Source organism: Protopterus annectens, chromosome 2.part0, assembly GCF_019279795.1.
Source record: "Protopterus annectens isolate FY-2018-M chromosome 2.part0, PAN1.0, whole genome shotgun sequence".
NCBI classification, from domain to species: domain Eukaryota; kingdom Metazoa; phylum Chordata; order Ceratodontiformes; family Protopteridae; genus Protopterus; species Protopterus annectens.
This window is the reverse complement of record NC_056728.1, coordinates 1,453,567,475-1,453,580,092: the sequence shown is the minus strand read 5'-3', so window position 1 is coordinate 1,453,580,092 and position 12,618 is coordinate 1,453,567,475.

The window sequence follows — 12,618 nt, the reverse complement described above, 5'->3', positions numbered from 1 at the left end:
CAACAGTAGGAAGACAATTAAGGAGAACTAGCATAGCTGGTAGGTGAAGTGTATCAGAATCAGCCAATTACACAGACACCAGCCCAGCCCAGCACATTACTATAAGCTATGCAAACACCTTTCACTCTGTTTTTTTCCACAAACTCTACAGTGTACACAGATGGGGAAATTTTACCTGACAAAACTAACAAAATGATAGAGGCTGCTGTTACTCTCATACATCAATATGTGGAAGAGTCCTAGGGTGGTGAGGATGAGAATGCTGATGACCAACCCACAGTGAGGAGAAGGAGAAGGAGAAGAGTGTAGAGATCCAGGGTAACCTACCAGGGGCTACATGAGCTGGAGATAGTGGAGTGCTATAGGGTGGACAGGGACATCCTACAGCAAATTGTTGAGCTGTGCCGGTCACACCTCACACAAAGAACCAACAGAGGAGAACCCATCCCAGTGGATACCAAGGTATGTGTAAGCTTAAGAATACTAGCCACAGGTACCTTCCAAAGCCCAACTGGGGATATCATGGGGATCTCACAGGCATCAGCATCCAGAGTACTCCACCAGTTCCTGGATCCATGTCAGCACATGCCAGTGAGCACATATATTTCCTCAACACCCGTGAGGCATTGACCAGCAATATGCGTCTCTTCCACCAAATAGCAGAATACCCTGAGGTAGTGGGTGCTATAGACTGCATGCACATACACATCATAGCACCATCTGGCAAGTGGGGTAGTGTCTGCATAAACCGCAAGTGCTTCCCCTCCATCCACTGCCAGGTCATGTGGGATGCCCAGGGCATTATAATGAATGTGTGTGCTGGCAGCCCTGGAAGCTATCATGACTCCAACATCTGGCATATGACAAAGCTGTACCAGAGATTTGCCAGTGGGGGCATCCCATATGGCCACCTAGTGGGGAATGCTGGTTACACACTGGAGCTGTGGCTGATGACACCCATCAGAAATGCACACACACCTGAACAAAATCTCCATAATGAGGTACACGCACAAATGAGAGTCATAATAGAGTGTGTGTTTGGGATGCTCAAGTCACAGTTCCAGTGCCTGGACATATCCGGTGGAACCTTGCAGTACTCTCCAGCTACATGCACACAAATTTTCATTGTATGTGTCATGCTACACAATATGATCCTGTGGAAACAGCTGCAGCAGGGAAAGCATGGGGCAGGGCCACACAGCCCCCCACCATTGCCAAGGCCAGCACAGGCACAGAGTGACTCGGAGCCTGCCCTTGTAGGCAGAAGGAGGCATGCCCAGTATGTCCAGGCTTTGACAAAGTGGCAACACATAGCACATACACTGACATGGTAGGAACCAAGGAAATGACAGTTCTCTCTGATTCGCACATACAGTAAAAGGGATGCCAAACATGACGCTACCTGTGCTTTACCATGTATAGGGTGTATACTATGTACATCCGACATAGTTAACCCTCCAGCACCATCCTCAATACTGGCACAGCCACAAGTAAGTCACTCTTCCTATCAATTGCTGAATGGAGTAGTATGTTCCGCTAGTTGTAGCTATGGTATGGATGTAAGCATGCAAGGAAATCGGGTGGCTGAATGGGATGGCAGCAGATAGTGAACACCTATATGGGCAGCATGAAATCCATAACAAATACTGGTGTCAACGAAGTAGGCAGTACTAGACAAGGTGATAAATCCCACTGCAGTACATGTGGTGGCCCAAATGTGTGTCCATAGGACACACACATGCATGTCAGTGTGGGCCTCAGCCAGCAGGACAGGTGTAGATGATGATAATGAAAGCCTGTGCTAATGCCCCAATTAATGGCAATGGATAACATCCCCCTCCAAACCTACACACATAGACTACAACAGGCCAGGCAGTTGTATGTTAGTTCTGCATGGTATGAAGTCTGAAACTGAAATATAGGTCAATAAAACCTAAGATATGCACTCTACTGATATGCCTCTAGTCTGCATGATAGGTCAGAATACAAAACAAAATTGAACCAATAGAGTGCCTGAAATACCAGTACAGTCATAGCAAATGTTTACAGTTGTCAGGTGTGCCCCCCCCCCACAATCCTATGTAGAAATGCAGTAACATGTATGAGTGGGGTTAATAACAATGGAGCACAGATTACCTGAGCTGGCCCAATGTACAGGACATATTGTTGCATGTGTACAATATGCAGGGCTCTGTATGCTAGGTTGTTGTGTGTTGTACATTGTGTGGAAGTGGTCAGCATGTAGGCATGGAGGGTTGTGTCCCGTTAGCCTATGGCCAGTACTGTCGATGACAGGGCCATGTTCTGACAACTGCAGTGCCAACCACAGTGCATCCCATTAAAACCCAATTCAGCAGTCATCCATACTCATTGTTCAGATGTCAATATCTGTCACCATCTGAAAGATAGACATGCCATGAATGTGGGCCCAGACATACACACAATACACAGGTGGAAGTACCGTAGACAGAGTACATAAAATATAACTGTCAACTGCACACACGTTTGAAATTGTACATACAGGTTAGCAGCACATTAGTTGTCTGTGTAGTATGGAATACTGATGTAGTCTGGCCAATCACTGGCAGACCACAAAAGGCACAGTTATGAAGTAATGAGAGACAGCCTATGTCCCTGCACAAGGCAGCATAAGGGGAATGTCCAGGTATATCTGTGAGTCAGCTGCAAGAAGCTTCCATATCACAAATGCACTCATCTCACTCCACCATCACCCACAGGTTTATCACAGGTCATATCCCTGCTGTGGGGAATGAGTACAGTATGACCCCCACTTCTGTATGGGAATACTCACAAAATGCAGTATGCTGATGAGGTGTCCTATGCAGGTGTATCCCTAGCTGTAAGCAGCACCCTGCCAGCATCCAAACCAATGGATTAATATGGACAGGAACTATTGCCATTAACACCTTGCACACTTACACTGTCACCCCTGGGGAATCCAGTGGCTCGCAGACTGGGACTGTAGGAGTGACAGAATGCTCTGGCCTGCAATAGATAGCCAGCATCATTAACAAATGCCCTACACTCATCTGTCAAAGTCCTGTGCCTCACCCGTACTACCAATGTATGTTATCTCATGGGGTCCCAACTAACAACATAACACAGTCCACAGAACACAAACGCAAGTCCATGTTGACCAATCCCAGTAGCATGCCCACCATGTCCTACTGCATGAACTGTGGACTGACCCCTAAATACCGCTGGGATGAAGGGACAACTATAGGAATACTTTGCAGATATCACTCGCATAATGTTAGGAAAAGGATAGAATAACAGAGCGGTGGGGGGGGGTGTAGAAGCATGGACACCATGGACTGTGTGAAGTCTGAAACTCTGATGTGTGCCCATACTACCCCTGCCTGCGAACCCAGTAATGGGTGGCTACAAATCCACTCATAAACCACAATGTGAAGGAGAACTGACCAGATATATGAGCCATACATCTGGGTAACCTGGGTGAATCTGTACAGCTGAGAGGTATGGCCACAGCAGGATATGGCCATTCTGTTATGTTGATAGATGTATAAGCAGGGGATCCTCAGCCACCACAGTACCAAGGTGCTGTAACATTTGCACAGACCCATCAGCAAGTGTCTGCAGCTACCCCTCCAGAATGGCATGAGTGTGCAAGAATATGCAGGCTGCAGACCACAATACTGGACACAGCTTTATTCATTGTGTATTTCCCAGGAAAGAACTGTGAGCAAATAAATATATCTGTCAGTAGTTGATGACATAATACATCACAGTGTAAAACAGTATATATGTCTGAATATCTCTGCTAACACCAACCATGTAACAAATGTAGCACAGACAGCAATAGCTACAGTATTCCACTATCTTTCGCCCACTGTGACTCCATATTTTCAACCTATCTACAGATATCCTGAAGAAACAGGTTGCTAGCTGTAGGCGTAGAACACAAAATCCTGCACTGGAGTACAACCTACCTGAAATAGATTCACACACTCAATACAGAAGGTCATACTGGGCATGCTCCAACACTTAGAGAAATGAATCCCGTGTTTCACAACAACAGTGGACTATAGATATATTTCAGTCGCAGATGTCTGTGCAAACACACCAGACTCCACACCATTCATGCTTTGCACACACATTGGATAGGAATGCTCACACATATCTAAGGCCAACACACTATAATATGTCAAACATACACACACATAAATGTGGGGAAGAGAGAGGCAGACAGTGACAAAGAGATTGCCATCATGAGGCCTATCCCACCCATCAACCATCCAATTGGCTAATATCACATGATGTGCCAATGTCAATCACTGTAGACATTTGCTTTTGATAGCCCTCAGCCCTATAGTGTCTGTGGTGCTTGTGATAACTGTGTAACATGCTAGTAAAAATCAGTATTCATCTAGCATTTGTATACCCAGTCTTGTCAAATGTAAAGTTGTGTGTGTGTGAGTGAGTGTTGTGTGTATATTTCCAGAGGAATATTTTATGGCCCATTCACACACACTGCACTTCCCATAGCCCATGTTAGCACTCATGCTGATGTCATTCACCTTGAAATAACCCTCTGGCCAACTATAAGTCCCATAATCTCCGTGGCACGTGATAACTGCATAAAGCTATAATGTAACATGCTAGTTAGGTAGGAGTTCTTATTCCAGACATGACAACTGTGAAACTCTGTGTGTAGAGATTAATGATTTTGAGGCCATTTGCAATCACTACACCTCCCATTGTCTTACTTTAGCAAGCCTGCTGATTTCAGTCACCTTGAAATACCCCTTTGGATAAAGGTGAGTACTATAAACCCTGTGGTGCATGTCATAACTTGTCATGCTATAGTGTAACATACTAGTTAGATAGGAGTTCTAATCCCAGACATAGCAAGTGTGTGTGTGTGTGTGTGTGTGTGTGTGTGTAGAGATTAATGATTTTGAGGCCATTTACAGTCACTACACCTCCCATTGCCCTACTTTAGCAAGCCTGCTCTTATCAGTCACCTTGAAATACCCCTTTGGATAAGGGCCAGTCCTATATGATCCATGGCGCATGCCATAAATGTGGAACAATGTAGTAGAAGTAACTACACAGGTATGGGTTTAAATCTCATCTGTGGAAAGTGTATATGTATGTGTGTACCACAAAGATTTTGGCCCCATTTACAGCCAGTACACATCTCAGAGCCTGACTTTATCAGTCCTGCAGATATCCACCTTACAAGTAGCTATTGCCAACCCTAAACCATGTCAGGTCAGTGGTGCATGTGGTAAATGTGTAACCAGAATGATCTGTATGGATTGTTAGATAGAAGTTTGAACCTCACCCCTGGCAAATGTAAATGAGTGATTAGGGTAAAATTATTTTTTGGATCTTTCGCCCACTACATCACCCAGTGCCAGTATTTACAAGGGATAGTGATGTTCCTCACCTTAGAAGTACCTTGGGACAAAATCCATCTTATACGTTCCATGTCATGTGTGATAAATGCGGTACACTGTAGTAGCAATACATAGCTAGGTAGGGATTTGAATCTTTGTACTGGCATGTGTGTGTGTGTGCCTGTCATCAGGATCCTGTGTGGAGGTTGCTGTAATTGTGTAATAACAAGATGCATTGTGAGGTGGATTTTGCTAAATTATTATACTGAGGACATACTATATGTCACAATGTCCACCTTACAAGGATAACAGATGTCAAACACCAGAGAGGCTGGTGTAGACAATGCATAACCCAACATGTGACATTATGGATCGGTGAACAATATAGGCAACCATTGTATTACTCAGAGAACACTCTCCACCCATGTGTCATACACAAACACACTTGGTAGGCAACCACCACTATATTGGTAGTTCCCTGCATACTGCCTCACAGATAGTAACCCCGGTGTGACTGCAGTGGACTACGTGCCTGTTGACCACAACAGTGCCACTGACATCAGAAAGTACTGTGATGTGTAACATCTCCTGAATGTGTGTTATCCAGCAAGTAAAAGGACATGGTACCCTGTTCCATCCCTACAGTAGGCAAATAAATGCTTACAGTAGTCATTTTGCTATGCTCCCCACTGGATGCCTGCAACAACTGTAGAGTCTGCAAATGTAACCCACAAAGGGAATACCATGCCTTATACACACGCCCTGTATAGCCAGGTAGGGGGTTGCGCATTTGTCAACAGTATGCTGTGTGGGTGCTGGGATGAGTATGTACTGATAGGATCCATTACAGTGTGGGTTTTGCTACTTCATTATATTGAGACCTATATGTCCCATTGTCCACATTACAAGGGCAACAGTTTTCAAACACCATAGAGGTTGTTGTAGACAATCCTCAGCCATAACTGTGTATAGCCATGTGCAATTACTATGTGACAGTATGGATTAGTAAACAATATAGGCAACTGTTATAATACCCCGATACCACTCTCCACCCATGGATCATACACAAACACGCTTGGCTCTTACTCTCCTACACCCTTCCTTTCTTACTTTGTCTTTGTCTTTGTCTCTGTCTCTGTCTCTTTCCCTCTCTCCCCCCACTCTGGTGGATGTGGAAAAATACATCTGTTTTGCATAGGCTGCAGCTTGAGTTTTGTAAGGAATGCTCATGATCAGCTGATGGCTTGTGCACCAATTGCAGTCCCCCACTTGCTAATTGCATGTGGAACAGCTGTGATATTATTGCTATAGCAAATTACATGGAAACACACTCCTATAACTAAGCACTTCACAGGGTGTTGGCCATTTTCCTTTACTGTGAGCAAACAGCATCAGAGGGTAGTTGGAAATACCTCTTGCAACATACACTTTGGAGGCAGGCCAACAAACGGGACAGGGATGTTACAGACATGTGGATAGAATGTATGTATTGCTGTTCTACATTTGCAGTAATGTTGATTTAACAGGGATTGTGTGGATATGGCCATTCTACATGAAGTCTGGCAAGTCTGGCATGACAGTCTTATGTGGTTGAGGAAACTCTCACCTGTAGAGCTATCTGCAAACTGTCCAGAGTCTGGAGTCTTACATGTGTTGTGTTACTCACACATTTCCTATCTTTAGATATGCAGTAGCATACTGTGATGATTGCAGCCAGTACATGATGACATCCATATGAGTTACTGACTTCATATCACTCAAGAGATATGTCACAGCAAACTCTGTTACACCAGGAAATTTCTCAGTTTATCACAGCAATATGTCTATGATGGCCCTGTGTTTGTGCCTCCGTCCCCCAAGTCTGTCACCCCTTGTCCATATGTCATGCACTAAGAGGTGCATATGTGCAGTACATCATTATTTACTGACATCATACCTGATAACAAGCCAGTGAGATATCAGACTGCTAGACATGTTATGCATAGTAGGCCTTATATTTGAGAAAAGAAACTGGACATTCTGTTGTAGCGTGTATAGTAGTGAGGTTTGTGGACTTATGGTGATTGTTGACAGAGTGTGTATTGTGAATATGTTACTTGGCCTGTGTACAGATTGTGGTAGATGTCATTGTTCTTGGCCCTGTTCTATCTGATGTTGCATGCTGCTCCAGTTTATGGTACCCTATCAGCGTACATGTTTGTAGGGCCAGACTGACACATGTTCAATGCCACAGACAGGCATCAGACTACACTGTGTATTGGCCCAATATATGTAAGGTTACTGCGTGATTGGCTCATATGAGGGCAGTTTTGTTCACACTGTCCATATACTGTAATATTACTTAGGGTTACCATAATGTGACTGTGAGTGTGTTCAAACTGGTTGTGGGTATGCACGTTCACATTGGTGTCTGTTACTCCATGCTGTTACATGTCTGCAGTGCCTACTATATTTGCAAGTACATGTGGATTCCCCCATAGAAAACTTGGGTCAGTGTTCTGGCAGTCTGCCTGTAGTTTGCACAGGGCTTTGTGACATGCCTAGCAGCTCAGTGTATTTACCTAGTATGATGTTATGACAAGATATTTGTAAGATGTACTGTTGCCAGGCCACCATAACTGTTGTGCATTTCTGACAAAGCAGAGCGATGCTGTAAAGATGTATGTCACTAACTGGTGTGAACTATGTGGGCTTGGGACCTTTGCTCCTCCAGTTAATATGTGTTAAGACAGACAGTAGTGTGTGAATGTATCAACTCTGTGAACTTATCTATTCCAGTATTTTTGTGATATCCCCATTTACATGGCTGTAAACATCCACTTTGTTAGGTTTGGTCGGCATGTCTTGCAATAAGGAGTTCTGTGTATACCTCTGCACTGACCAGATTGTGTCAGACTATCCACGTTTATTGGTCACATCTCTGCTGTATTCCACAGGATCATTACTGTGATTTGTGTGGTACTTCACTATGATGATCTTATGATGTCTATCAGTAACTGATGGCATACATGTCAGTATCAGAAGTGACTTCCTACACAACATGTCTGTTAACACAACCCTTGTTACTGCATCAGCATTCCAAATTTATACCTGCAATACTTACATGACATCCACTTGCACTAAGAGGTTGTGACTATTGGTGCTGAGGTATGACTCCACTACATGTTATGGGCATATGTTTATACATATATATATATATATATATATATATATATATATATATATATATATATATATATATATATATATATATATATATATATATATATATATATATATATATATATATATATATATATATATATATATATATATATATATATATATATCTATACGTATATATATATATATATATATATATATATATATATATGTATATATATCCAAACAGCAAAAGCAGTACATGGCAGTACACAGCAGGACAAAGCAGGCAAAGCTAAAAATCAACAGGACTTTAATAAGGATGAAAGGTTAAGTGTTAAGTGATATAACCTGTCTGGTATAATGTTCCATATGTGCCGGTGCCTCCATGATGGCCCAAAATGTGCGTGTGGTGACACCTGCTGTGACACTTCTGCCAGGTGCATGATGGCCAGCAGCCCTCCTACGAGCACCCTTGTACATCTGCCTGTGTGGTACCTTGCTGGTCATCCGGCCATGGCTACTGTGTACAGATACACTTGCCATAGTCAACACACTGTCCTGTCCCATGCCACCACCCGCCAACTGTCCCTTATCTATGGCCACTGGTGCACTGGTGATGGGGTATGTATAGGCAATGTGACTGTGTGCGGGGGATGGGTAGGATAACAGTGGGATGTCAACCGATGGCACAGCTTCAGCCATTGACAACCCTGCTTGTGCCTCACCATACCTATCTTCATTGTCAGAGTCTATATGGACACTAACATCAGTTTGCCTGCAGGAGGGACACTGACCCACCTTGCCACCTGTGAGGGGAAAACAGGAAACGTACTTTAAGACCTGTATGTCATTGCTTACCTCTACAAACATACACACGCACACACACACACACACACACACACACACACACACACACACACACACACACACACACACACACCCACACACTTACTTACAGGTGAGGTGGCACAACGATATTACACAGATCTCTCATTCCTTAATTGTCATCATGCATGACATATGGCACTCAACAGCATGCACTGCAGCTAAACTCAATCCCTGTTACCAACATTGTACATCTCTGTGATGCATGAGTTGTGTTAGTAGGTGATGCCCCTTTTCCTGGGACACACTGCACCCATGTACACAATATTGCTGTGCTCCTGTTCAGCACCCTGCCATGTACTGTGCACCATACCTCACAAGTGTACACACCATTGCTGAATGTGTATATGTGTGGCAGTTATGTTTGCTCTGTTGCTCACAGCCCTCTGTATTTGTCTGACACATACCTGGGTTGATATGAAGACAAATGTCAATACCGAATGCCTGACGTCTGATTTGCAGATGTCATCATCAGCAGTGCATGTATGAGCAATAAATTCCAATTATACTGACAAACTTCAAAGCTTACTGTGGCTATGAGGAGTGTACACACCCTTTTTGACATGCCACCCTCTTCCCTGATATTTCATGGGGCCACAATACTGCATATGTTAACATTACACACATAGTGATATGTGACATATGACCTGTGCAATGAAATGTAGTATCAAACAAATCTGTTAGTTGTGCAGATGTTGATTGAGATGCATACAATATGTGGGGTGCATAAATGTGCATACCCTTAACACTATGGTTTGTTGCAGCACCTGTTACGTGAACTACAACAGTCACTATTCCTGGAAGGGGTATATTAGCATTGCCCATCTTCACTTGCTATTATTTGGTCAGTCCACCCTACAAATGTCCTCCAACTCTGCCAGATTGCAAGGTCAGCTCATGTGCACAGCCCTTGGGGGTCACATAGTGCCTTCACTATTGCTGTGGAGTCAGGGTTATTTCTGGTAGAATGCATGACCTTGACTGTATTCGGATACAGCCATTCTTAGCAAGTTTTGGATGTATGGTTCAGTTCACTGTTGTGTTTCAGGATGACACCCCTCACCATCCTCAGACTTTTTGCAAATGCTTGACAACTATGGGTCACACATGATTGACATTTTGCAGTGTCCCAAATTCAGAACACCATGTCTATTGCCTAGTTCCTGCTAATGAACAGCAAACCTAAAGGTGTACACTGGTACCAGCAAAATAAAGATGGGGATGGTGAATCTGAGGTGGAGTGAGGTGTTGCTTGTGCAGAACATGTATCTTTAATAATACTGTCTGTAGGTTTCAGCCTTGGTCTAGGTACACCATTACACATTGAACACATGCCTTTGGGAGACTTGATGTTATGCATATGCTACCTGTAGAGAGCCCTGGATGATGTCTCCTATGGACCAACTCTTCCATCTGATTACCCTAACCCATAATCCACACTTATGCAGAGTCCAGGTAATTGTCGACACAGGTACTTCACAGGCAGTACTTGCTAGACATTCCTGCATGTCCCTCAGTGTTGCTGCATGTTTCTGGGCAGCCTCCATGACCAGTTTACAACATGTGTTGTCATTTGTCTTGGATGGGCATCTGTTTATTTTTTACATTAATGGTGTCTCATACTTCATCATCACATACGTGCTTGTCTGCACTGTTTGCTATGGTATATGCAATTGTGTGGTAAGGCTAGGTCTCCCACTCCTGAGTGCTACATTTTGGATATGGGATCCATTCCATGGTTTGTAAGATGTGTGCAAGCCATGGCTGCCTCTGTTGCAGGCGAGTGGGCAAATGTCATGGACATATCTCATGGACAGTAGACCATTACTTGGTGTGACATTGAGGACCCGTACCTGCTGGAAGGTATTTACTTAACTCATTCCCTCCAGTACAGCCCTTTGCAGTGTATACATTTAACTCACAGTGGGTGTGGCTTCAGCCTTTAAAAATGAAGTTCTTACCCAAGAGTGCTAACAAACAGTCATTGACGGAGGTCATATAGCAATACAGTTGTGTTTGTCATCATGTATGCTTCAAGATAAAATATTCTGATACCTTGTATGTAGCAAGGTTTTGGAATTATTAATGCAAATATGAACAGGCAATATTTGACGCCTAGAGGCGCAGTAGGCGGTAACTGCAGAAACACCTGGAGACGTCACTCGGCTGTAATGAGTTAAGAAGAGTGAATGCTGCAGTACCTCAAAAGCTGCTTCCACAATATGTAATTTGGAGTGTGTGCACACATATGCTTCCAGTATATGTTAAGGTATGTATTCCCCATATTTGTTGTGTTAACATAGGATTCCATATTGCACATTCATTGCTCATGTTAGGATCACATTAATGGCTGTAAAAGTTGTAGAATGTGGTGTTGTGATATGCTGTTGTGCAGATCTGTAACAGTTGCCATTGTAATAGTGGTATATACACTGTTGTAGCCACTGCATAAGGGTAATGTTTCAGACATTTCCCTACTGTAGTCCATTTGTGCCACCATTATGTTCATCTCTGTGCACACATCTTGCAATGACAGGTCGTTAGTTATATTGCAGGACTCTTACATACCCTTCAGATATGCCACCATGGTGACCACTGTGATACAGTGCAGTTAACATCAACAATAAGTGAACATGCACAGCATGCATTATGGGTAGGTGTGTTAAATGTGTGCATGGCAAATACAATGGCCATAACATGGCCAATGTATTGGCAAACCTGAACAAAAGACATCCATACTCACCAACTTATGGCTGCTGCCCCAGAGGTATATCAGAGGGACCTACATAGTTGTGTGAGAGATGTGATGTCAGTAGCCACACTTGTGGCATTGGTACAGGGTGGGAGCAGCATTTCAGTACAACAGTACAAACCCACAGTACTACAGATTATGTACATCTGTTCATTACTATACTGCAGTGACAGACTATGTTATCTGACATATGCATGAAGATACTTTACAGATGAAGATGGAAAATCAACAGTGGTCTACTAATGTACCCTGGGGCTTTATCTGCATGCTCCCCGTCCATTGTGTGGGTAGCACCCACCTCCACAATGCTATCTTTAGGTTCTTGATGTGGCTGGTGGGCAGGTGCCCAAATGCTGGCGAGGAGCTCCTCAGCACTTATCAGTGAGGGCTGGATGGCATGACCCCCACCTGTGGCTAGCTGGTCCCACCTAACTGCAGCAGCATGCTGACAGG